Here is a 25476-nt window from a genome sequence, read left to right on the forward strand (position 1 = left end):
TAAGCTTTCTTTTTACTAGACAAATTGCAAGTATTAGAGCTTCCAGTATGTGGAATGGAGACAATTTTTAAATGGTTTTAAAATGGGTTTATTTTATGAGTTCCAAAAAAAAAAAAAAATTGGGAGCATTAACCTTTTCTCCCTGAGGTTAATTTTCCTATGAGATAAATTGAGGACTTTTTATGACTTCCACACACCCTGCTGTTGCCAATGTATTTGGCTGCCTTTCCTGTAGCAGACTGGATGGTGGACTGTGAGATTTTTAAGGCATATGTAGTTTGATTTACTTTTATTATATCCTTTGGGTTCATGATCATCTTCAGTGCTAACTGGTGGCATGTTTATATGCGTTTCCTTGGAGAAGATGTTTTATAAATGCAGAAATAATACCTGATGTTTAGGAGTTCAGAGGCTTCTCTACCTTCATGTCTTCATATCCATGTCTGTTGAGTACTTATGTGAGTGTAGTAAGTGTAGTTTTTCTTGTTATGTCTCTGTGCATGTGCATGCTTGTTCACATATACCTATTAATATATATGCATCTTTGACCATCTACATATCTGAATCAGAGTACTTCTTTTATGCATGTATGGATGTCCTTGAGCATGACTACAATGTGTTTTTTTAAGTGAAGTCTTTGTTTGTGTGTGCCCCCCCTTTCTGTCTTTTTCTATATATCTATATCTCTCTATGTCAATATATTTTTATCTGAGTTTATCTTTGGGTATTTTGACATTTGATACTTTTTTGTATGCATTTGTATCTATGGGCCTGTCAATTTGCATCTTTTTGCTTGAGGTGTGTGCAGATAACTTTTTCTAATATGTCTCTACGTCTACATGAGTCAGTCTATGTGAGCACAAGTATCTACAGCTCTGTGGTTAAACCCTGGTGAAAAATTACAGCTAAGAATGCAATACCCAGAGATATCTGACCTAGTGACTTAGCTTTCATTAATCATTACCCTCCAACTTGAATATTCTTGCTCAGAAATAGACATCTAGTCACAGCAGTTCAAGCCTGTTTCATGACAAAAAACTCTTGGTCAGGTAGAGGTGTCAAGAAGTTGAGAGTTTTGTTTTGTTTTGTTTTGTTGGTTTGGTAGTTGCAAAGTGTGGCCCAAAGGAAAAGTTCTATGGCACTTGGCTTGCCTTCTGTTTGCTGCCTTTGATCACTTGCTTTCTTGCCAGTCTTCCTCACTTGAGTTCCTTGGTACAGATTCAAACTGGTTCATTAATCCTAATACAAAGGGCATCAACAGACAAAGCTGAACACTTGTTTTCATTTCAGACAGATCTCCATGCTGGTCCTCTTTTTACTCAGAGAACAAATGATCAACATACTTCTAATCAATAGTTTTTGTATGCTCAAAGGTAACAACTAGTCATGTGTGATAAAGCCCTTGCTTTGGGGAAGCCAGACTTTGTAAGGCTTCAGGAAGTGAAATCCAGGGAGGTGGTTCCAGCAGGATAAAGTGTCCATACTCAATGATTAAACGGAATGATGGAAGTCGCCAAGAAAGCCTTGATGAACTCTATGGCATTCACAGTACTTGAAATACTTAAGCAATTGTTTTTGTATTCCTGGTCCATCCTTGGTCTTTTTATGAGAGTAATAATAGTAATAAAAATGGCTTACATCAAATGGTCTGGATTCTCAGGAAGAAAGGAGCTTTAAAATCCAAGGCTAGAAAGATAAAACAGTTAGGTGTAGTATAACTAACACAGACTTGATAATCAAGACACCCAAGTCCAATACTGGTTTTGCTAATGTTAGCTAATCTTAAGGTTGTTTAAGATCAACTTGAGACTTATTCTCAGACTCTGTTAAATAGGGGCAATAATACGATGCCTTGCCCTCCCAGGATATGAGGCTCCAAAGAGATAATGGATATGGCTGCATTTTAAAAACTTTAACACATATTGTTGTGATCAGAATCTCTACTCTGTATAGAAAAATTTAACCAGATCGAGAGACTGCCTATAACCTAGAGTCAGGGGAAACACATTGGATCCTGAAACTCAAAGCTCATCCTCCCCAACTCTTCTAAACTACTTTCTCCTCATCAACTGATTAATAAGAGAGAATCTAGAGCATTTTGGTTCAGTTTTATTAATATATAATTTACTCAAATTAAAACTCACCAAGTTTAAGTGTGAAATTCAATGCAGTTTGAAAAATATGTATAGTCATATAACCACCAACACAATCATGATATAGAACATTTTTATCACCCCCAAAAGTTCCCTCATGTCCCTTTCTATTCTATGCTGTCCTTCCACTCCTCTGGAAGTTACTGATATACTTTTGATCTCTATAATTTTGCCAGTATTTTTGAACCTGTGATAATTTGTCTTCAAAAATTTGTGAGGACAGTAATGATTCCTATTCTGAATCTTGCAGGGAACTGAAATGATTTTTTCTAAGTCACGCATTATGTTTGTTTATTTATTAATTTCTTCATTCGGAAGACAGACTATGTACCAGGAACTGAGCTGGGTGCTTGGATACAGAATTTAAAAAGACAAATATGTCCTCAAGGAATCCATGGTCTGATCAGGAGAGAATAATATACCAGTGAGGAATCAGATCAGTGGGATACATCCTAAGGAAAAAAAAAGATTGAGCCCAAGTTTGTAAAAGAAGTACTTCACTGTTTGAAAAAGTCAGGGAAACAGATTGGATCCTGAATCCCAGAAGATGTGTTCTTTGAAAAATGATCAGGAGTTCTGAAAATGGTGTGTGTGTCTGGAGTGGGTGGTGAGAGGTATGGGATTGTTGTGAAGACAGCAATCAGCACACCAGGCTTGGGAAACTGCAAGATGGATGGATGAGGAGGTGGGCATCCTGGAAAATTTCAAGAGTCTTAAAAGGCAGGAGTATTAGTGGGCTTGATAATAATCATGATATCAAGTTGGCAACTTTTAGAGAGTGCCAGAGTGACAATTATCTTATGAAATCCTGGGGTACTGGGGCTTTCAAGACTGGAGTTGGACAAAAGTTCAGTGTTGAGGACAGAATTCCTTGCTCAGAATGCAAAGATATATTATCTCAGGACCTGGAGGATCTTGCAAATTTCCATTTGCATTTTACCAAGAGCACAAGATCAGTAGAGGCTATATTCTTCTCAGCCCACACTTGGCTACATACTCAATATTATGGGAGCTTCAGATTGTGGGAAACTCAGAGCTGGGAGTGATGTGTATGTCATGAAATTGTTATGCTGCCAGCATTGCTGTATCTCACTATGAACTTTAGAACAAGGTGAACCTCACTCTCCCAGAAGCCAAAACATTCCTTGAATGGAAAGCTTTCCTCAGAAACTGGGCCCTGGAGTCAGACAGGTAGGGATTTCCATCCCCATCCTGGCTGGGGTAAGGACCTGAGAGGGTTTTTTCCCCTCCTGATACAAACCAATTCTTTGATTCTGTGATTCTGTAACACCAAATGGTGTCTTACAATTCAATTAAATTCTGACACTAACTACACAGAATTAGCATCAGACTACACAGGTTTAAGAGCACAGTCCTACAAGATTGCCCTCACTTTAGACAACAGTCTTAAGTATCAGGTCCCTTGGTTACTCACACTTTTGTCCTACTTAGCTACAAATTTGAGAGTTCCTACTACCCCCACCCCCAATTTACTAGGACACCTCACAGGACTCAGGAAAGTACTTTACTTCCTTTTACTGGTTTATTATAAAGGATGCTGCTGAGGAATAGCCAAATGGAAGAGGTACAAAGGGCAAGGTGTGGGAGGAGGGGTGTAGAGTCTCCATGCCTTCTCTAGGCACACTGCCCTCCCAGAACCTTCACTAACCTGGAAGGCAGCTCTCCAAGCCCTGCTGTTTAGGAGGGTTTATGGAAATTTCATTTTGTTGGCACAGTTGAATAAATCATTGGCTTTTGGTGGCTGCACTCAATCTTGGGCCCCTCTCTCCTCCTGGGAGGGTGAAGTTCTAACTCTAATCACATGCTTTGGTTTCTTTGATGACAAGCCCCCATCCTGAAGCTACCTAAGGGCCCCTATTGATTAGTTATACCTTTAGCTTATAAAAGATACTCTTGTCACTCTGGAGTTTCCAAGGGTTTTGGAAGCTCATGTGCCAGGAGCTGGGGACAAGGACCAAATATTTAACTTTTATTATACCACAGTACCCAAAGATCCCTTCTGATGGCAAGCCATTGAAATAGTACTAAATGAAGAGACAGAAGTCCTGGGCTCTAGCACTGGTCTTGGGTAACTTGGGGGCCTTTCTCTTCCTTCACATCCCTAGGCCTATGTTCCTTCCTCTTGAAATTAAAAGAAAAAATCAATGCCCTCAAAGGTCCCTTTCATCTAACCAAAGGTATATTGTGGTATCCAAAGAGGTCTCCATAGCTATACTCATAAAGCCAGGCCCCACTATTGTCTGGATTGCCCAGGAAATAGGTGCTTCAGGTACATAGAGAAAGCAGCACTGGATAGAGCAAAATGATTAAAGATGTTCTTTTTTCCCTTCTGCTCCACTTAATTCCAGGGCTGAAACTAAGATGAGGTGAGTAAGGCACAAAATTTAAGGAGGGTGCCAAAAAAAAATCAACAATAAGTATAAACAATACTTTCATAAAATATTTTAAAAGACTGAAAATTAGTGTAAAAATTCACATTTGACAAAATATCAGAATTTAAAATAAATACAGGATCAGTATTACTGATTTTTCTTTTTTTCCTTGGTTTACAATATGGCTTGGCACAGCATTGCTCAACTTCCTTTCATTTCTCTCCAGCTGACAAATTATATACCTCAATAAGGGATCCAAGATAAAGCTGAATTTCTGCATTATGACAATTGGGTTTGTGACCTACTTTTTAAGAAAAGTGACTAGTATATAATAAAAGCATAATGGTTGTCTCTGGAGCTAGACAGTCTGTTATCCTGTTAGGTCTGCTATATTACCTTGTGACCTCAGACAAATTGCTCAACTATTCTGTGTCATAGTTTCTTTTATAAGCTAGGGCTAAGACTAATACCTACTTCTTAGGGCCATTCTGAGAACTAAAGTAATTAATATATGTGAATATCTAAGCAAGAAATCTGGCACGTGGTATGTGCCTGGTGAACATTTGCTCTTGTTATATTTAGAAAGATTTTAGTTTACAACAACTTAAAAACTAGTGGTGATGATGCATTAGAGGGCTAAGGCTGTCTGTTGTGTCATCCTTCCTGTTGCTCTGTAAAAACTTCTGAAAGGACTTGAGTACAGTGTTGCTTGAGGCAGAGAGATGAAGTACATTAGTTCTGAAAGTTGTTTCTGTCATTTATTGTGATGCTTGTGACAGAATAGTTTTAAATTTTGAGAGCCACTCATTGTTTTGATCTATTTAAACTATCCAGAAAGTGTTGAACTATTTTTTGATGAACTTGTTTCCTACACTGTGGCTTCATGGCCACTCTAGGCAGCCTAGCTAGTAGAACTTTCTTGAGGTGCTTAGCCATGCTCCACTGACTAAGCCTAGTGCTGACTGATGAGTTAATTTAACTCTCATCAGCTTAATAGGGATTACATGAGTGTCTACTTTGTCCTAGGTCCTGTGCTGAGCCCTCAGGATATAGGGAAGAGTCAAACCAAGTTCCTTTCCTCAAGAGACCCCCACTCCAGTGGTGAAGAAAGACACAGTCTCTTCTAACTTAAAATCAGTCTCATTTTTCTCTGTCTGTATTAGTTAAGGCTCTCCAAAGAACAGAACCAATACACATTTGTATTTAATCACATACATAGAGAGATTTATTATGAAGAATTGGTTCATATAATTGTGGAGGCTGGAAAATCCAATCTACAGACTGCCCCAATTGGGCTGAAAACTCAAGGGGAGTCAACATTCCATTTAGAAGGAGGAAGAACTGAAGTTCAAGTTAAAATCTAAAGGCAGTGCACTGGAAAATACTCTATTTCTTGGGGCCTTCTATCTAGGCCTTTAACTGATTAGAAGAGGCCCACCCATATTAGAGAGGGAAATCTACTTTACTGATTAAAAAGTTAATCTAGTGAAAACATCTGGGAAGAAACACTCACACAAACCTATGTAAAACAAAATGAGAAGTAAATAGTCATGATAATTATAGTCCTCATTTCTATAACTGGTCAAATAGTCATAGCTAGTATTCATAACCACATTCTTCCACTATCCATTCAGTATTCCCTTTACTCTCAACAAGCGCCTCTGCTGGCTGTAGTTCTTTACATGACAGAGTGACCCAAACCTTCATTTCTGAAAAGTCCAAGCCATTAGCAGTCCTACCTGGCTTGGGTTGTCATAGTTTTCCACTGACTTTAATCACTGGCATGGTAATAGTAAGAGATGCCACAAGGAATCTCATGTACTCTAGACATGATCTTCTTTACTTTTATTGTGAAGTAACAGTTCAATTCTTCCTTGATAGTCAGGCATGATACCCCAACTAGCATAGTAAATCCCTTATTTGCCAATTGATTTAGAGACAAAATTTTGAGGACCTAAGTAGAAGTCCTAGGTGTGTGCTATGAAATCCCGGATGATGAGTTACATCTGACTAGTGGGAGAGGGGGCAGAAGAGGATCATGTGAAATTTCATGGACTGCTCACTTTTGAGCAGGGCTTTGAAGAACCCTTTGGAAATTCAATGCTGACTTAAACCAAGGATATCCTCCAAGGGAGGCCTTTGAATGAGAAATTGCTGTGTGCTCTGCCCTAGCCAAAGCATGTAAAACACATGCATAGTTAAACTGGGAAATCAGAGAAGGGGGAACTCAAGTTATTTTCTTACGAGAAGCCAGTGTTCTACACTCTGTACTCTCTCCACTTCTCACAGTGTTCTTTTTTTTAATTTCTTAATTTTTATTTTTTAATTAATTTATTTATTTTAATTGTCATACCAAGAGAACATTTCATGAAAAAATGGGCTCAATAAAGGACAGAAATGGTATGGACCTAACAGAAGCAGAAGATATTAAGAAGAGGTGGCAAGAATACACAGAAGGACTGCACAAAAAAGATCTTCACGATTCAGGTAATCACAATGGTGTTATCACTCACACTCACCTAGAGCCAGATATTCTGTAGTGTGGAGTTAAGTGGGCCTTAGGAAGCATCACTATGAACAAAGCTAGTGGAGGTGATGGAATTTATGTTGAGCTATTTCAAATCTGAAAAGATGATGCTGTGAAAGTGCCACACTCAATATGCCAGCAAATTTGGAAAACTCAGCAGGGGCCACAGGACTGGAAAAGGTCAGTTTTCATTCCAATCCCAAAGAAAGGCAATCCCAAAGAATGTTCAAACTACCGCACAATTGCACTCATCTCACACACTAGTAAAGTAATGCTCAAAATATTCCAAGCCAGGCTTCAGCAATACGTGAACTGTGAACTTCCAGATGTTCAAACTGGTTTTAGAAAAGGCAGAGGAACCAGAGATCAAATTGCCAATATCTTCTAGATCATCTAACAAGCAAGATAGTTCCAGAAAAACATCTATTTCTGCTTTATTGACTATGCCAAAGCCTTTGACTGTGTGGATCACAATAAAATGTGGAAAATTCTGAAAGAGATGGGATTACCAGATGGCCTGAACTGCCTCTTGAGAAAGCTGTATGCAGGTCAGGAAGCAACAGTTAGAACTGGAAATGGAACAACAGACTGGTTCCAAATAGGAAAAGGGGTACGTCAAGGCTGTATATTGTAACCTTGCTTATTTAACATATACACAGAGTACATCATGAGAAATGCTGGGCTGGAGGAAGCACAAGCTGGAATCAAGATTGCCAGGAGAAATATCAATAACCTCAGAAATGCAGGTGACACCACCCTTATGGCAGAAAGTGAAGAAGAACTATAGAGCCTCTTGATGAAAGTGAAAGAGAAGAGTGAAAAAGTTGGCTTAAAGCTCCACATTCAGAAAACTAAGATCATGGCATCTGGTCCCATCACTTCATAGCAAGCAGATGGGGAGACAGTGGAAACAGTGGTTGACTTTATCTTGGGGGGCTCCAAAATCACTGCAGATGGTGATTGTAGCCACATAATTACAAGATGCTTACTCTTTAGAAGGAAAGTTATGACCAACCTAGACAGCATATTAAAAAGCAGAGACATTACATTGCCAACAAAGGTCAGTCAACTCAAGGCTATGGTTTTTCCAGTGGTCAGGTATGCATGTGAGAGTTGGACTATAAAGAAAGCTGAGCACCGAAGAAATGATGCTTTTGAACTGTGGTGTTGGATAAGACTCTTGAGAGTCCCATGGACTGTGAGGAGATCCAACCAGTCCATCCTAAAGGAGATCAGTCCTAGCTGTTCACTGGAAGGACTGATGTTGAAGCTGAAACTCCAACACTTTGGCCACCTGATGCGAAGAGCTGACTCATTTGAAAAGACCCTGATGCTGGGAACGATCGAGGTCAGGAGGAGAAGGGGATGACAGAGAATGAGATGGTTTGATGGCATCACCGACTCAATGAACATGAGTTTGATTGGACTCCGGCAGTTGGTGATGGACAGGGAGGCCTGGCGAGTTGTGGTTCATGGGCTTGCAAAGAGTCAGACACGACTGAGCGACTGAAGTGAGTGAATTACTTTACTATATTTTAGTGGTTTTGGCCCTACATCTACATGAATCAGCCACAGGTGCACACGTGATCCCCATCCAGAACCCCTCTCCCACCTCCTTCCCCATCCCATCCCTCAGGGTCATCCCAGTGCACGAGCCCTGAGCACCCTGTCTCATGCATCAAACCTGGACCAGCGATCCACTTCACATATGATAATATACACTTTCAACGCTACCCTCTCAAATCATCCCACCTTGCCTTCTCCCACAAAGTCCAAAGGATTGTTGTTTACATCTGTGTTTCTTTTGCTGTCTCGCATATAGGGTCATCATTACCATCTTTCTAAATTCCATATATATATACATTAATATACTGTATTGGTCTTCTTTTTTTCTCTGACGTACTTCACTCTGTATAATAGGCTCCAGTTCGTTAGAACTGATTCAAATGCATTCTTTTTTAATCTCAGAGCAATATTCCATTGTGTATATGGAATATACAGCTTTCTTATCACAAAGCTTATCACAGCTTTCTTATACATTCATCTGCTGATGGACATCTAGGTTGCTTGCATGTCCTGCCTATTGTAAACAGTGCTGTGATGAACATTGCAGTACACGTGTCTCTTTCAATTCTGATTTCCTCAGTGTGTATGCCCAGGAGTGGGATTGCTGGGTCGTATGGCAGTTCTATTTCCAGTTTTTTAAGGAATCACCACACTACTCTCCACAGTGGCTGTACTAGGTTGCATTCCCACCAACAATGTGAGAGGATTCCCTTTTCTCCACACCCTCTCCAGCATTTATGGCTTGTAGACTTTTGAATAGTAGCCATTCTGACCACCGTGAGATGGTACCTCATTGTGGTTTTGATTTGCATTTCTCTGATAATGAGTGATGTTGAGCATCTTTTCATGTGTTTGTTAGCCATCTGTATGTCTTCTCTGGAGAAATGTCTGTTTTGTTCTTTGGCCCACTTTTTGATTGGGTCGTTTATTTTTCTGGAATTGAGCTGCAGGAGTTGCTTGTATATTTTTGAGATTAATTCTTTGTCTATTGCTTCATTTGCTATTATTTTCTCCCATTCTGAAGGCTGTCTTTTCACATTGCTTATAGTTTCCTTCATTGTGCATAGCTTTTAAGTTTAATTAGTTCCCATTTTTTTATTGTCGCTTTTATTTCCATTATTCTGGGAGGTGGGTCATAGAGGAACCTGCTGTGATTTATGTCCAAGAGTGTTTTGCCTATGCTCTCCACTAGGAGTTTTATAGTTTCTGGTCTTATGTTTAGATCTTTAATCCACTTTGAGTTTATTTTTGTGTATGGTGTTAGAAAGTGTTCTAGTTTCATTCTTTTACAAGTGGTTGACCAGTTTTCCCAGCACCGCTTGTTAAAGAGATTTTCTTTTCTCCATTGTATAGTCTTGCCTCCTTTGTCAAAAATAAGGTGTCCATAGGTGCGTAGATTTATCTCTGGACTTTCTGTTTTGTTCCACTGATCTATATTTCTGTCTTTGTGCCAGTGCCATACTGTCTTGGTGACTGTAGCTTTGTAGTATAGTGTGAAGACAGGCGGGTTGATTCCTCCAGTTCCATTCCTCTTTCTCAAGATTGCTTTGGCTATTCAAGGTTATTTTTGTATTTCCATACAAATTGTGAAATTATTTGTTCTAGTTCTCTGAAAAATACCACTGGTAGTTTGATAGGGATTGCATTGAATCTACAGATTGCTTTCAGTAGTATGCTTATTCTCACAATGTTGATTCTTCCAATCCACGAACATGGTATATTTCTCCATCTATTTGTGTCATGTTTGATTTCCTTCACCAGTGTTTTATAGTTTTATATATATAGGTCTTTTGTTTCTTTAGGTATATTTATTCCTAAGTATTTCATTCTTTTCGTTGCAATGGTGTATGGAATTGTTTCCTTAATTTCTCTTTCTGTTTTCTCATTGTTAGTGTATAGGAATTCATGGGATTTCTGTGTGTTAAGTCTATATTCTGCAACTTTACTATATTCATTGATTAGCTCTAGTAGTTTTCTGGTGGAGTCTTTAGGGTTTTCTATGTAGACGATCATGTCATCGGCAAACAGTGAGTTTTACTTCTTTTTCAATCTGGATTCCTTTTATTTCTTTTTCATCTCTGATTGCTGTGGCTAAAACTTCCAAAGCTATATTGAAGAGTAGTGGTGAGAGTGAGAACCCTTGTCTTATTCCTGACTTTAGGGAAATGCTTTCAGTTTTTCACCTTTGAGCATAATGTTTGCTGTGGGTTTATCATATATGGCTTTTTATTATGTTGAGGTATGTTCCTTCTATTCCTGCTTTCTGGAGGGTTTGTTTTTTTTTTTTTTTTTTTTTTATCATAAATGGATGTTGAATTTTCTCAAAAGCTTTCTTTGCATCTATTGAGATAATCATATGGTTTTTATCTTTCAATTTGTTAATGTGGTGTATCACATTGATTTGTGGATATTAAAGAATCCTTGCATCCCTGGGATAAAGCCCATTTGGTCATGATGTATGATCTTTTTAATATGTTGCTGGATTCTGTTTGCTAGAATTTTTGTTGAGAATTTTTTCATGTATGTTCATCAGTGATGCTGGCCTGTAGTTTTCTTTTTGTGTGTGTGTGGCATCTTCGTCTGGTTTTGGTATTAGGGTGATGGTGGCCTCATAGAATGTGTTTGGAAGTTTACCATCTGCTGCAATTTTCTGGAAGAGTTTGAGTAGGATCGGTGCTAGATCTTCTCTAAATTTTTGGTAGAATTCAGTTGTGAAGCCGTCTCATACTGGGGTTTTGTTTTTACATTTTTATTTTTAAAAAAAATTTTAACATAAATTTATTTATCTTAATTGGAGGCTAATTTCTTTACAATATTGAATTGGTTTTGCCATACATTGACATGAATCTGCCATGGGTGTACATGTGTTCCCCATGCTGAACCCCCCTCCCACGTCCCTCCCAATCCCATCCCTATGGGTCATCCCAGTACACCAGCCCCGAGCACCTTGTCTCATGCATCGAACCTGGACTCGTGATTCACTTTACAGATGATAATATACATGTTTCAATGCCATTCTCCCAAACCTTCCCACCCTCTCCCTCTCCCACAGAGTCCAAAAGACTGTTCTATACATCTGTGTCTCTTTTGCTGTCTCGCATACAGGGTTATCATTACCATCTTTCTAAATTCCATATATATGTGTTAGTATAGTGTATTGGTGTTTCTCTTCCTGGCTTACTTCACTCTGTATAATAGGCTCCAGTTTCATCCATCTCAGAACTGATTCAAATGTATTCTTTTTAATGGCTGAGTAATATTGCATTGTGTATATGCACTACAACTTTCTTATGCATTCATCTGCTGATGGACATCTAGGTTGCTTCCATGTCCTGGCTATTATAAACAGTGCTGTGATGAACACTGGGGTACATGTCTCTCTTTCAATTCTGGTTTCCTTGGTGTGTATGCCCAGCAGCGGGATTGTTGGGTCATATGGCAATTCTATTTCCTGTTTTTTTAAGGAATCTCCACTCTGTTCTCCATAATGGCTGTACCGGTTTGCATTCCCACCAACAGTGTAAGAGGGTTCCCTTTTCTCCACTCCAACATTTATTGCTTGTAGACTTTTAGATAGCAGCCATTCTGACTGGCGTGAAGTGGTACCTCATTGTGGTTTTGATTTGCATTTCTCTGATAATGAGTGATGTTGAGCATCTTTTCATGTGTTTGTTAACCATCTGTATGTCTTCTTTGGAGAAATGTATGCTTAGTTCTTTGGCCCATGTTTTGATTGGGTTGTTTATTTTTCTGGAATTGAGCTGCAGGAGTTGCTTGTATGTGTTTGAGGTTAATTCTTTGTCAGTTGCTTCATTTGCTATTATTTTCTCCCATTCTGAAGGCTGTCTTTTCACCTTGCTTATAGTTTCCTTTGTTGTACAAAGCTTTTAATTTGCTGGAAGATTTCTGATTACAGTTTTGATTTCTTTGCTTGTGATGGGTCTGTTAAGATTTTATATTTCTTCCTGGTTCAGTGTTGGAAAGTGTTAGTTTTCTAAGAATTTGTCTATTTCTTCCCAGTTTTCCATTTTATTGGCATATACTTGCTGATAGTAGTCTCTTACAATCCTTTGTATTTCTGTGTTGTCTTTTGTGATTTCTACAATTTCATTTCTAATTTTGTTGATTTGATTTTTCTCCCTTTTTTTCTTGATGAGTCTGGTTAATAGTTTGTCTATTTATTTACCTTCTCAAAGAACCAGCTTTTAGTTTTATTGATTTTTTGCTATGGTCTCCTTTGTTTCTTTGTCACTTATTTGTGCCCTATTTTTTAAGATTTCTTTCTTTCTACTAATCGTAGTATTCTAGATTTCTTCTTTTTCTAGTTGCTTTAGGTTTAGAGTTAGGTTATTTATTTGATTTTTCTCCTGTTTCCTGAGGTAAGCTTGTATTGCTATGAGCCTTCCCCTTAGCACTGCTTTTACTGAGTCCCATAGGTTTTGGGTTGTTGTGTTTTCATTTTCATTCATTTCTATACATATTTTTATTTCTTTTTTGATATCTTCTGTGATTTATTGGTTATTCAGAAGCATGTTGTTTAGCCTCCAATGTTTGTATTTTTAATAATTGGTTTGTTTTTTTTTTCCTGTAGTTGACATCTAATCTGATCACCTTGTGGTCAGAAAAGATGCTTGGAATGACTTCATTTTTTGTGAATTTACCAAGACTAGATTTTTGGCCCAGAACGTGGTCTATCCTAGAGAATGTTCCGTGCACATTTGAGAACAAGTTGAAATTCATTTTTGGGGGGTGAAATGTCCTATATATATCAATTAGGTCTAACTGGTCCATTGTATCATTTAAAGTTTCTGTTTCCTTGTTAATTTTCTGTTTAGTTGTTCTATCCATAGGTGTGAGTGGGGTATTAAAATCTCCCACTATTATTGTGTTATGTTAATTTCCCCTTTCATACTTGTTACCATTTGCCTTACATATCGTGGTTCTCCTATGATGGGTACATATATATTTATAATTGCTATGTATTCTTCTTGGATTGACCCTTTTATCATTATGTAGTGTCTATCTTCGTCTGTTTTCACGGCCTTTATTTCACAGTCTATTTTATCTGATATGAGTATTGCCATTCCTGCTTTCTTTTGGTCTCTGTTTGCATGAAATATATTTTTCCAGCCCTTCACTTTCAGTCTGTATGTGTCCCTTGTTTTGAAGTGGGTCTCTTGTAGACAGCATAAATAGGTGTCTTATTTTTGTATCCATTCAGCCAATCTTTGTCTTTTGGTTGGGGCATTCAACCCACTTACATTTAAGGTAATTATTGATAAGTATGATCCCATTGCCAATTACTTTGTTGTTTTGAGTTTGACTTTATACACCTTTCCTGTGTTTCTTGTCTAGAGAAGATCCTTTAGCATCTGTTGAAGAGCTGGTTTGGTGACACTGAATTCTCTCAGCTTTTGCTTGTCTGTAAAGCTTTTGATTTCTCCTTTATATTTGAATGAAATCTTTGCTGGGTACAGTAATCTGGGTTGTAGGTTTTTCTTTCATCACTTTAAGTATGTCCAGCCATTCCCTTCTGTCCTGAAGAGTTTCTGTTTCCTTTAATGGACTGGAACCTGGTGGTCCAGAGTCTACGATAAGAAAGTTAAGAGAGAGAAAGAGGCTGATATTCCCTGGTTTATGCAGAAAGCCAATAGATCTCTATTCTTAGAGCTCACACTGCTGCATGTAGACACCAGGCGCCCTCTCGAGTGGGTGAAGGTACAGTGTACCTGCTCGAGAGGGTCTTAGAAGCCTGGGCAAGAAAGTGAGCTCAGTGGGCCTCCACACTCCAAGGAATTAGCCTGAAAGAGAGAGAGAAGGAAGGAAAGAAAGATATGGGGACCCAAGCTCTGATGGAGCAAAGGTGTTTTAATCAACATGGTATGGGCATATATACTGTCTTACAAGGTAGTTATTCTCAGCAAAGATAAAGATTAAAATTCCAGATTTACAAAACATAATATCATCCCTATCAAAGAGAGAGTTGCAAACAATCACTTTTTACCGCATGGTTCATAAAAAGAAAGAGGGTACTTATCACCGTAATGAGAAATGCCTGGATTCCTCAGCCCCGGGAAAGGCGTCCCTCTCCTCTTAATTATATGCAGGAATTAATAAGGGCCAGAGGGTTCCTGACAGATCCAAAACAGCACACAGGAAGACTCTTGTCAAACACTTCCTGACAAGTTTCTATTGAAAGATCAGTTGTAATCCTTATGGCAATGCCTTGTGTGTTATTTGTTGTTTTTCCCTTTTTGCTTTTAATATTTGTTATTTGTGTTTGATCTTCATTAATTTGATTAAAATGTGTCTTGTGGTGTTTCACCTTGGGTTTATCCTATTTGGACTCTCTGGGTTTCTTGGACTTGGATTTCCTTCCCCATTTTAGGGAAGTTTTCAACTATTATCTCCTCAAGTATTTTCTCATTTACCTTTCTTTCTGTCTTCTTCTTCTGAGATTCCTATGATTCGAATGTTGGGGCATTTGACATTATCCCAGAGTTCTCTGAAGATGTCCTCATTTCCTTTAATTCTTTTTTATTTTTTCCTCTCTGCTTCATTTATTTCCACCATTCTCTCTTCCACCTGACTTATCCTATCTTCTGCCTCAGTTATTCTACTGTTGATTCCCTCCAGAGTGTTTTTTATCTCAGTTATTGCATTATTCATTATTGATTGACTCTTTTTTATTCTTCTAGGTCCTTGTTAAATATTTCTTGCATCTTCTCAATCCTTGTCTCCAGACTATTTATCTGTAACTCCATCTTGTTTTCAAGATTTTGTATCATTTTTACTGTCATTATTGTGAATTCCTTTTCAGGTAGACTCCCTATCTCCTCTTTTGTTTGGTTGGGTGGGCATTATCATATTACTTTACCTGCTGAATATTTCTCTGCCTTTTCATCTTGTTTAGATTGCTGTGTTTGGGGTGGCCTTTCTGCATGCTGGAAGTTTGTGGTTCCTCTTTATTGTGGAGGTTCCTCACTGTGGGGGGGTTGGACGTGTGGCTTTTCAAGGTTTCCTGGTTAGGGAAGCTTGTGCTGGTGTTCTGGTGGGGGCGGGGGGAGCTGGATCTCTTCTCTCTGGAGTGCAATGAAGTGTCCAGTAGTGAGTTTTGAGGTGTTTGTGGATTTGGTGTGACTTTGGGCAGCCTGTATATTAATTCTCAGGGCTATGTTCCTGCATTGTTGGAGAATTAGCATGGTATGTCTTGCTCTGGAACTTGTTGGCTCTTGGGTGAAGCTTGGTTTCAGTGTAGGTATGGAGGCTTTTGGGTGAGCTCTTCTTGATTAATGTTCCCTGGAGTCAGGAGTTTTCTGGTGTTCTCAAGTTTTGGATTTAAGCCTCCTGCTTCTGGTTTTCAGTCCTTTTCTTACAGTAGCCTCAAGACTTCTCCATCCATACTGCACTGATGATAAAACATCTAGGTTAGTGGAGAAAAGATTCTTCACAGTGAGGGACACCCAGAGAGGTTCTCAGAGTTACATGGAGAAGAGAAGAGGGAGGAAGGAGATAGAGAGGACCAGGAGGACAAGAGATGCAATCAAAAGGGGAGAGAGCAATCTAGCCAGTAATCAATTCCCTATGTGCTCTCCACAGCCTGGAACACCCAAAAAGGTTCATGGAGTTACATAGAGAAGGAAGAGGGAGGAGGGAGATAGAGGTGACCAGTAGGAGAAGAGGGGGAATCAAAAGGAGAGAGGCAGATCTAGTCAGTGATCAGTTCCTTAAGTGTTATCTGCACCCAGAATACCCAAAAAGATTCACAGAGTTGGGTAGAGAAGAGAAGGGGAAGGGAGGCGATAGACATGGCCTGGGAGAGATAAAGGAGAGTCAAGAAGGGGAGAGGGCAATCAAGCCAGTAATCACTCCTAGGTAAAAATGGGTATTGAAGATTAGATTCATAAACGTACAAAATTGATAACAAATACCAAAAGGAAATGATTAAAAATCTGGAGTAGAGGTGAGACTTTCAAAAATGCAATATTAAAAAAAAATCACAAAAATTATAAAAAATATATATGATTTTTTTAAATGGGGTCTTTTTTTGCAAGGTAATAGTAGGTTATAGAAATGAAAATTAAAGGAGTAATAAAGGACTTAAAAAATGTTAATAGTAAAATATATCTAGGAATTTCTCTGGAGCTGTTGCGGGCAGTGTGGGGTCAGTTCAGTTTCAGATCATTCCTTGTTCCAGCTTACACGTCTTCTTGAGGTCTATAGGCCCCTTCGAATGTAGTCGGTGCTAACTACAGGGTTTTAATCTGTTGCACCTGTCACTTCCCAAGCGGTTCCCTCTATTTTGGCTTCTTCTGTTTGCAAGTCTCTTCAGTGTCTAATTTCTACCCTGACACAAGGAGGCAGAGGTGGTCACTTATTTGGGTTCACCTGTTCAGTTGTGCTGTGGGGAGGGAGGAACAGTGCAAAGAAATATCACTGGCATGTGTGGGGAGTGCTCACAGTGTCTGAGCCACACTGGGCTTGCCCCCACTCATGGCATGTGTGTTTTCCTGGTCTACACTGCTCAAGCTCCAGGTTGCTCTGCAGGGGAACTGTCTAAAGAGGGCCCTGGGTTGCATGCACTTCCCAGGTCTAAGCCATTCAGGTTCAGGTCTCAGGTACTCCACAAGGCACAGACTTCATTGGATCTGCATTTTGTGCACTTCACAGGTCCGAGCAGCTCAAGCAACCAGGTGCTTGGCAAGCACATTCTCCCCAGGTGGAGTGGTATGTCTTATCACCTCCCTGGTCCCAGCTACTCGGTTTCCTGGGTGTGCAGCAGGAGTGCCATCTTAGGTGTGCAGTGTGTCTCCTCTGGAGAGCTGATCTCTGGCTGTGACCCTCCTGGTGGATGTCAGCCGTCCAGGATCCCAGGAAGACTTGGTCAATAACTGGGGGCCTGCTCATAGTTTGATAAAGGATGACATCTCATGGGCCTGATATTGCCCCTCACTGGCTCTGGCTGTCACCCGCCTGCCTCTCTGCCTCCGGTGGGGGATGGGCCAGTCCGCAGCTGGCTAGCTCTTCTCTGGTATTCGCTCACTCCTTTGATCTGTGAGTGGGCCAGCAGTGCCTTAGGTTAGAGCTTTTCATGGAAAGTTCTCTCTCTCTCTCTCTTTTTTCTTTTCTCTCTCTCTCTCTAGCTATCCTATAGTTTGGGTTGCTATCTCACGTTAGCTCCCTCACATTGTCCTCTTAATCGTTCAATGAATTCATGAGAAAGAAAGTGGTCTCCCCATCCTATTCCTCTGCCATCTTAGGACCGCCTCCCACAGTGTTCTTAGGGGAAAGTCTCAGCATTGACTCTCCTTTTCCCACTGTGGTACTCAAAATAATGGCCACTCAAATATGTGCTCATCCTAGTCTCCAGAACCTGTGAATATGTCACCTTTTATAACAAAAGGGATTTGTAGAGCTGACTGATTTGTGGATCTTGAGATCGAAGGTTAATTCTATATTATCTAAATAGACACAATAAAATCACAAGTTTCCTTATAAAGGAACAACAGAAGTAGAAAACAGAAACAGACATGATGATGGAGGCAGGAGGGTCAGAGTCAGAGAGACTGACTACTGTACTACTTTGCTGGTTTAGAAGATGGAAGAAAGGGCCTTGAGACAAGGGATGCTTGAAACAAGGCTTTCAGAAGCTGAAAAAAGCAATGGACAAGAGGTTCCTCCCTAGAGCTTCAAAAGAAATGCAGATCTATTATCCAAGAGGAATGGCACTTTGATTTTCGCTCAGTAAGCCTGATTTTGGTCTTCTCTCTTCCAGAAATGTAATATAATAAATTTGTGATTTGTTGTTTTAAACCATGAAATTTTCAGTAACCTCTACAACATAAACAAGAAATGAATATACCCATTTGAAGCATTTCTGTTTGAGTCCAAACCTTCTCCAGAGTATAAAGAAATGTTCAAGGCCCTGAAGTTTGGCTTACAGTATCCAGGCATCAGGCAGGAAGAGATGCTATTTTAGAAGTCTAGGACAATAGAATGGGAAAGACTAGCGATTTCGTCAAGAAAATTAGAGATATCAAGGAATATTTCATGAAAACATGGGCACAATAAACAACAGAAATGGTATGGACCTAACAGAAGCAGAAGATATGAAGAAGAGGTGGCAAGGATACTCAGAAAATCTGTACAAAAAAGGTCTTAATTACCCAGATAACCATAATGGTGTGATCACTTTCTCATCTTTCACTTTCATCAAGAGGCTTTTTAGTTCCTCTTCACTTTCTGCCATAAAGGTGGTGTCATCTGCATATTGATATTTTTCCAGGCAATCTTGATTCCAGCTTGTGCTTCATCCAGCCCAGCATTTCTCATGATGTACTCTGCAAATAAGTTAAATAAGCAGCATGACAATATACAGCCTTGACGTACTCCTTTTCCTATTTGGAACCAGTCTGTTGTTCCATGTTCAGTTCTAACTGTTGCTTCCTGACCTGCATACAGGTTTCTCAAGATGCAGGTCAGGTGGTCTGGTATTCCCATTTCTTTCAGAATTTTCCACAGTTTCTTGTGATCCACACAGTCAAAGGCTTTGGTGTAGTTAATAAAGCAGAAATAGATGTTTTTCTGGAACTCTTGCTTTTTCAATGATCCAGCGGATATTGGCAAATTGATCTCTGGTTCCTCTGCCTTTTCTAAAACCAGCTTGAACATCTGGAAGTTCATAGTTCACGTATTCCTAAAGCCTGAGTTGGAGAATTTTGAGTATTACTTTACTTATAATCATTATCAGTGTTTTTTAAAGATGTCTTCTTGGTTCTACTAAATCAGTAATTATTTCTACCAAAAAAACACGCAAAATATTACCAAACACTTTGTATTACTCACCACTCTCAAATATTCTTGTGGATAGAAAACTCTCCTCATAGACTTATATTATTTAGCTTTTATCTGTTTTTCTTTTCACTGCTTGAGTTCATTATTAGTTAAAAAGAAAAAAAAAAAAAAACTATTCCTGACATCTCTTCAGGGAATCTGACCTTGGGTAAGTAGCATTAACCTCTCTTTGGTTCAGTATTCTTTTCTGTGTGATAGGATTGTTAATAATAATACCTATCTTCTAAGTTTGCTGTAAAACACTTAGAACAGTGTTTTCTTTGAAAGTTGTTGTTCAGTTTCTCAGTTGTGTCCAATTGTTTGCAACCCCATGGACTGCAACATTCCAGGCTAGCCTGTCCTTCACTATCTCCCAGAATTTGCTCAGATTCATATCCATTAAGTCAGTGATGCTATCTAAATATCTCATCCTCTGCTGCCCTCTTCTCCTTTTGCCTTCAATCTTTCTCAGAATCAGAGTCTTTTCCAGTGAATCAGCTCTTCCCATTAGGTGGCCAAACTATTGGAACTTCAGCTTCAGCATTATTCCTTCCAATGAATATTCAGGGTTGATTTCCTTTAAAGTTGACTACTTTGTTCTCCTTGCTGTCCAAGGGATTCTCAAAAGTCTTTTCTAGCACCACACTTTGAAAGCATCGATTATTTGGCTCTCAGTCTTCTTTATGGTCCATGTCTCACATCCATACATGACTACTGGAAAAACCACGATTGAGTGTGTGAAAGTCATTCAGTCATGTCTGACTCTTTGGACTGTATAGTCCATGGAATTCTGTAGGCCAGAATACTGGAGTGGGCAACCTTTACCTTCTCCAGGGGCTCTTCCCAACTCAGGGATCAAACCCAGGCCTCCCGCATTACAGGCATATTCTTTATCAGCTGAGCCACAAGGGAAGGCCAAGAATACTGGAGTGGGTAGCCTATCCCTTCTCCAGCGTATCTTCCCAACCCAGGAACTCAACCAAGGTCTCCTGCATTGCAAGCAGATTCTTTTCCAACCATAGCTTTAACAATACAGATCTTTACCAGCTAGATAGGGAATTTATTGACATATAATTCCGATATCACACAATTCACCCATTTAAATGTACCGTTTAATGGTTTTTAGTCATATATTCCTTTTTGTGTATAATATGCCAGTATTTTTTAAAGTGAATATTAATAAGTAGAATTGTTTGTTTTTAGGTTAGTCACATTTAAAACTTGAATTGGCATTGCCAAATGACTTCCAAAAACACTGTTCTGACCCCATCTCCACTCTCCAGAAACATGTAAGAGGAAAAGTATTCCTGTACTTTCATTAACATTTAATATTATTAGACATTTACACTTCTGTCACACTGATGGGGCTAAAATGGTAATTTTTGGCTACTTAAATTTGCATTTTCCTGGTTATCAGTGAAGCTGTCATCTTGTCATGCTGAAGTTGGGAGTAGGGGCAAGGTTGGGAGAAGTTGGGGTATGGAGGTTAGCCTGATGATTCGAATTTTAGACATGTTGGAGTTGAGAGGTTCAGGAGGCAGTAGTGACTTGGGCCTAAACTTTGGAAAAAAGTGTAGAGTTGAAAATACGATCTTGGGAGCCTTCCAGATGTTCAGAAAAATTTTGAGACTCAATGATAGTGCCCAAGGAGAGTGTGAATAGCTAGAACAAAAAGTCAGAGAAGACTGAAAAATATTGTCAGAAGCATGGGAACAAAACCAGGGCAGAGTAGTGCTACAGAAGCAAAGGGAAGAGAAAGTTTTGAGAAGTAGAGAGTGCTTACTGGAATCAGTGTTTACAAGGCTTGAATAGGACTTTTTTTTTTTTTTTAAAGAGTGGCTTTGGACATTAAGAGGCTTTCCTTACCATAGGTGCTAAGGTAATGTAGACATAGGTGCATGGGTTTTGCAACTGACTAGACCTCCATCCAAATCTATGCCCTGATAGTGATGAGCTGTGTGACAGTGGGCAAATTACTCAACTTCTTCAGCTCAGTTCAGTTCAGTCGCCCACTCATGTTCGACTCTTTGCGACCTCATGAATCACAGCACGCCAGGCCTCCCTGTCCATCACAAACTCCCGGAGTTTACTCAAACACATGTCCATCGACCTCTTAGGGTCTCACTATTCTATAAACCAAATAAAGGTAATAATATCTACTGCCTAGGATTATTTTGAGTATTGAAGGAAATAATGCATCTGTAAAGGATTAGCATGTTGCCTGATAAGTAAGTGCCCGATATATGTTAATTTCTCTCTTTGTCCTGCCCCCTGACAAGAGAAAAGTTTTGCTGTTCACCTAAATGGTGATTGGACCCACAGGATATAACTAGGCAGGAAAGAGTTCTATATCCAAAACAAATATTTGTTTAGGCCAACTGATGTATCTCTTAGGCAACTCAGAGATGAAGATGCATGATTACCTTAAAGAAACTCAAAATCCAGCTGAGGAGGCAGGAAAGTCAACTTCTAATTATGGGCATGTTATACCTGTAATGGCCTTGGTGGTTCAGACAGTAAAGAATCTGCCTGCATTGCAGGAGACCTGGGTTTGATATCTGGTTCAGAAAGATCCCCTGGAGAAGGGAATGACTACTCACTCCAGTACTCTTGCCTAAAGAATCCCATAGACAGAGGAGCCTGGCAGGCTGCAGTTCATGGAGTTGTAGAGAGTCAGAGCTGAGCAATTAACACTATACTATACTATACATGTAGTAGGCAAGGTGGAACAAAGCGATTGGGAACATAGGGAGAGGGAATATTGGAGGATCTGTCTGAACTTAACATTTGTTTTATTCAAATAGACCATGGCTATACTTAGATAACTTCTGAACATGTTAACTGTCTCATTTAAATACAATAAATATGTAACTGGAGACTCTTGGGGCCGGACTAATTTAATAATGAGTTATATTTTCATAGAATAATAATGACAAATTAGCTTGATAGAAAACTAATTGGTTAGGAAATTGTCAAAATTTTCTCTCTCTCCTTCTCTCTTTCCCTCTCTTTGTCTTTCTTTACAAGAATCTTCACCTAGAGGAAATTAAGCTCTTCAGACCATAGCCCAGATACCATTGGCCAAAACAGGGAGAATCTCATGCTGTTGTCTTGGTGGCTAGATAGAAAGACAGCTTCCAGTCTCTATCCTGGCAACCCAAACTCTGGCATACCCGGGTAAATATCCCAGAGTGCAGGAATTGCTCAGGAAGTGATTGGGAATAAGAGTTTAGTGGGGAAGGCAGGGTGGGAGGCAGAGAGGCTAGGATAAATGGAGTTCCAATCCCCCAAATGGTGATTTAGGAGGGCCTGGATAGAGGCTGGGATTATAGGGATGGAGAGATGGATACAGGCTTGGGAGATAGAGGTGCAGAAAAAGTAACCACATTCATTTGCTGAAAGAGTGAATGTTAAGGCTACCAATCCAAAAATAAAAATTAGCTTTGAAGTATGCAAATGTGTAGTTTTCTATCTCAAATCCCCCTCCCTCCCTCCTTCTCATCCTCCACATCCACCAAGTCCTCTACTACCTCCTCCACTTTCTCCTCCATCTTTATTTATTCCTACTTTGGAAAAAAAAGTTCTGGGCTTCTTAAGCCTCTGCCTAGCTTCTCTCTCCCTCCATGGAATTTTCAAGGCAAGAGTACTGGAATGGGGATCCTCCTGGAGGGGATTTTCCCCATCCAGGGATTGAACCTGTGTTTCTTATATCTCCTGCATTGGCAGGCAGATTCTTTACCACCAATGTCACCCAAGAAGACAATCTTTATCTCCCTCTCTAATTTGTCCTAGTTACCACAGCTTGTAAATGTGTGGTCAATATCAAAACCTGTATCTTTCATATTTACTTGTCAAGGTGATAGCCTTGACCAGCGTCAAATGCAATCCTATTTTGAAAATAGATAAGATTGTGTAATATGAAGCAAAAAATATATTGGTTAGGTTCCTAATAATTTCTGACCCACTCTTTCATGTAATTGCCTCTTTTTTGTTTCTCCTTTCTTTGGTTCTCATTTTCCGTCTCTTCAAAGCCCTTTTAGCTACTATTGCATTTTTCTCCTTTTTTTAATCATGCTCTATTCTTTCTCTTGTTGTCTCATTATCTTGGCCAGTCTTCTTTAGTTCTGTTTCCTCAGGCTCACTTACTTACTGTGTTGGCTTATCTCTCTCCTACTTGACACTTACCTTGTTGCTTTATTTATTTATTTATTTTTTCTTCCAAACCTCCTGTAGCTTATAGATCTTTTTATCTGAGTCTCAGTTCCTCTCCTGGATTCTATTGTGTCACACTCTCTCTTCTGTCTGCAGTGGCCAGTTGAGACTATGGAGCAGTGTGTATAAGGGGCTTTTTCATCACGGCTGCTCATAGTCTCCCAGGCTGTTCTTGTGGCAGTCTGCATTACTGACACTGGTGAAAATTCCACCCATACACTGGTCCCAGGAGAGACATAATGCAGCAGGAAATGTGTTGTTCAGTTACTTAATCATGTCTGACCCTTTGTAATCCCGTCAACTGCAGCACACCAGGCTTTCCTGTTCTGCACCATCTCCCAGAGTTCATTCCAACTCATGTCCACTGAGTCAGTGATGCCATCCAACCATCTCACCCCTTTCTCTTCCTGCCTTCAATCTTTCCCAGTATCAGTTTTTTCCAATGAGTTAGATCTTTGCATCAGGTGGCCAAAGTATTGGAACTTCAGCTTCATCATCAATTCTTCCAATGAATATTCGGGGGTGATTTACTTTAATATTGATTGGTTTGATCTCCTTGCTTTCCAAGGAACTCTCAAGAGTCTTCTCCAGCACTGTAGTTCGAAAGCATCGCTTTTATGGCTCTCAGCCTTGTTTATGGTCCAACTCTCACATTGATACATGACTACTGGGAAAACCATAGCTTTGACTATACGGACTATTGTTGGCAAAGTGATGTCTCTGTTTTTTAAAACACTGTCTAGGTTTGTCATAGCTTTTCTCCCAAGGAGCAAGTGTCTTTTAATTTCTTGTATGCAGTCACTATCCACAGTGAATTTGGAGGCCATGAAAATAAAGTCTGTCACTGTTTCCATTTTTCCTCATCTATTTGTCATAAAGTGATGGGACAGGGTGCCATGATTTTCATTTTTTGAATGTTGAATTTTAAGCCAGGTTTTTCACCCTCCTCTTTCATCTTCATCAAGGGGCTCTTTAGTTAGTTCCTCTTCGCTTTCTGCATTAAGCTGGTGTCATCTGCTTATCTGAAGTTATTGATATTTTTCCTGGCAATATTGATTCCGGCTTGTGATTCATCCAGCCTGGTATTTCACATCATGTACTCTGCATATAAGTTAAATAAGCAAAGTGACAATATAAAGCTTTCACATACTCTTTCCCCAATTTGAAACCAGTCCATTGTTCTGTTTCTTCTTGCCCTACATACAGATTTCTCAGGAGGCAGGTAAGGCGGTCTGATATTTCCATCTCTTTAAGAATTTTCCAGTTTGTTGTGATCCACACAGTCAAAGACTTTAGTGTAGTAATGAAGCAGGTGTTTTTCTGGAATTCCCTTGCTTTTTCTGTGATCAAAGGGATGTTGGTAAATTGATCTCTGGTTCTTCTGTCTTTTGTAAATCCAGCTTCTACATCTGAAATTTCTCAGTTCAGATACTGTTGAAATCTAGCTTGAAGGATGTTGAGCATTAGCTTGCTAGCTTGTGAAATGAGCACACTTGTGTGGTAGTTTGAACATTCTTTGCAATTGCCCTTCTTTGGCATTGGAATGAAAACTGTCCTTTTCTGGTCTTTTGGCCACTGCTGATTTTTCCAAATTTGCTGGCGTATTGAGTGTGGCACTTTCACAGCATCATCTTTTAGGATTTGAAATAGCTCAGCTGGAATTCCACCACCTCCACTAGCTTTGTTGGTAGTAATGCTTCCTAATGCCCACTTGACTTCACACTGCAGGATGTCTGGCTCTAGGTGAGTGACCACACCATTGTGGCCATCCAGGTCATTAAGACCTTTTTTG

The 25476-nt window shown here is 39.5% G+C and overlaps 1 protein-coding gene across 7 annotated transcripts in view; it reads left to right on the plus strand.

Moving 5' to 3' along the window:
- The window catches only part of ARHGEF9 (Cdc42 guanine nucleotide exchange factor 9), a 435862-nt gene that overhangs the window by 112954 nt on the left and 297432 nt on the right, over positions 1 to 25476 (plus strand). The gene's annotated exons all lie outside the window — the stretch shown is intronic.

Source organism: Cervus elaphus, chromosome X (assembly GCF_910594005.1).
Source record: "Cervus elaphus chromosome X, mCerEla1.1, whole genome shotgun sequence".
Taxonomy (NCBI): Eukaryota; Metazoa; Chordata; class Mammalia; order Artiodactyla; family Cervidae; genus Cervus; species Cervus elaphus.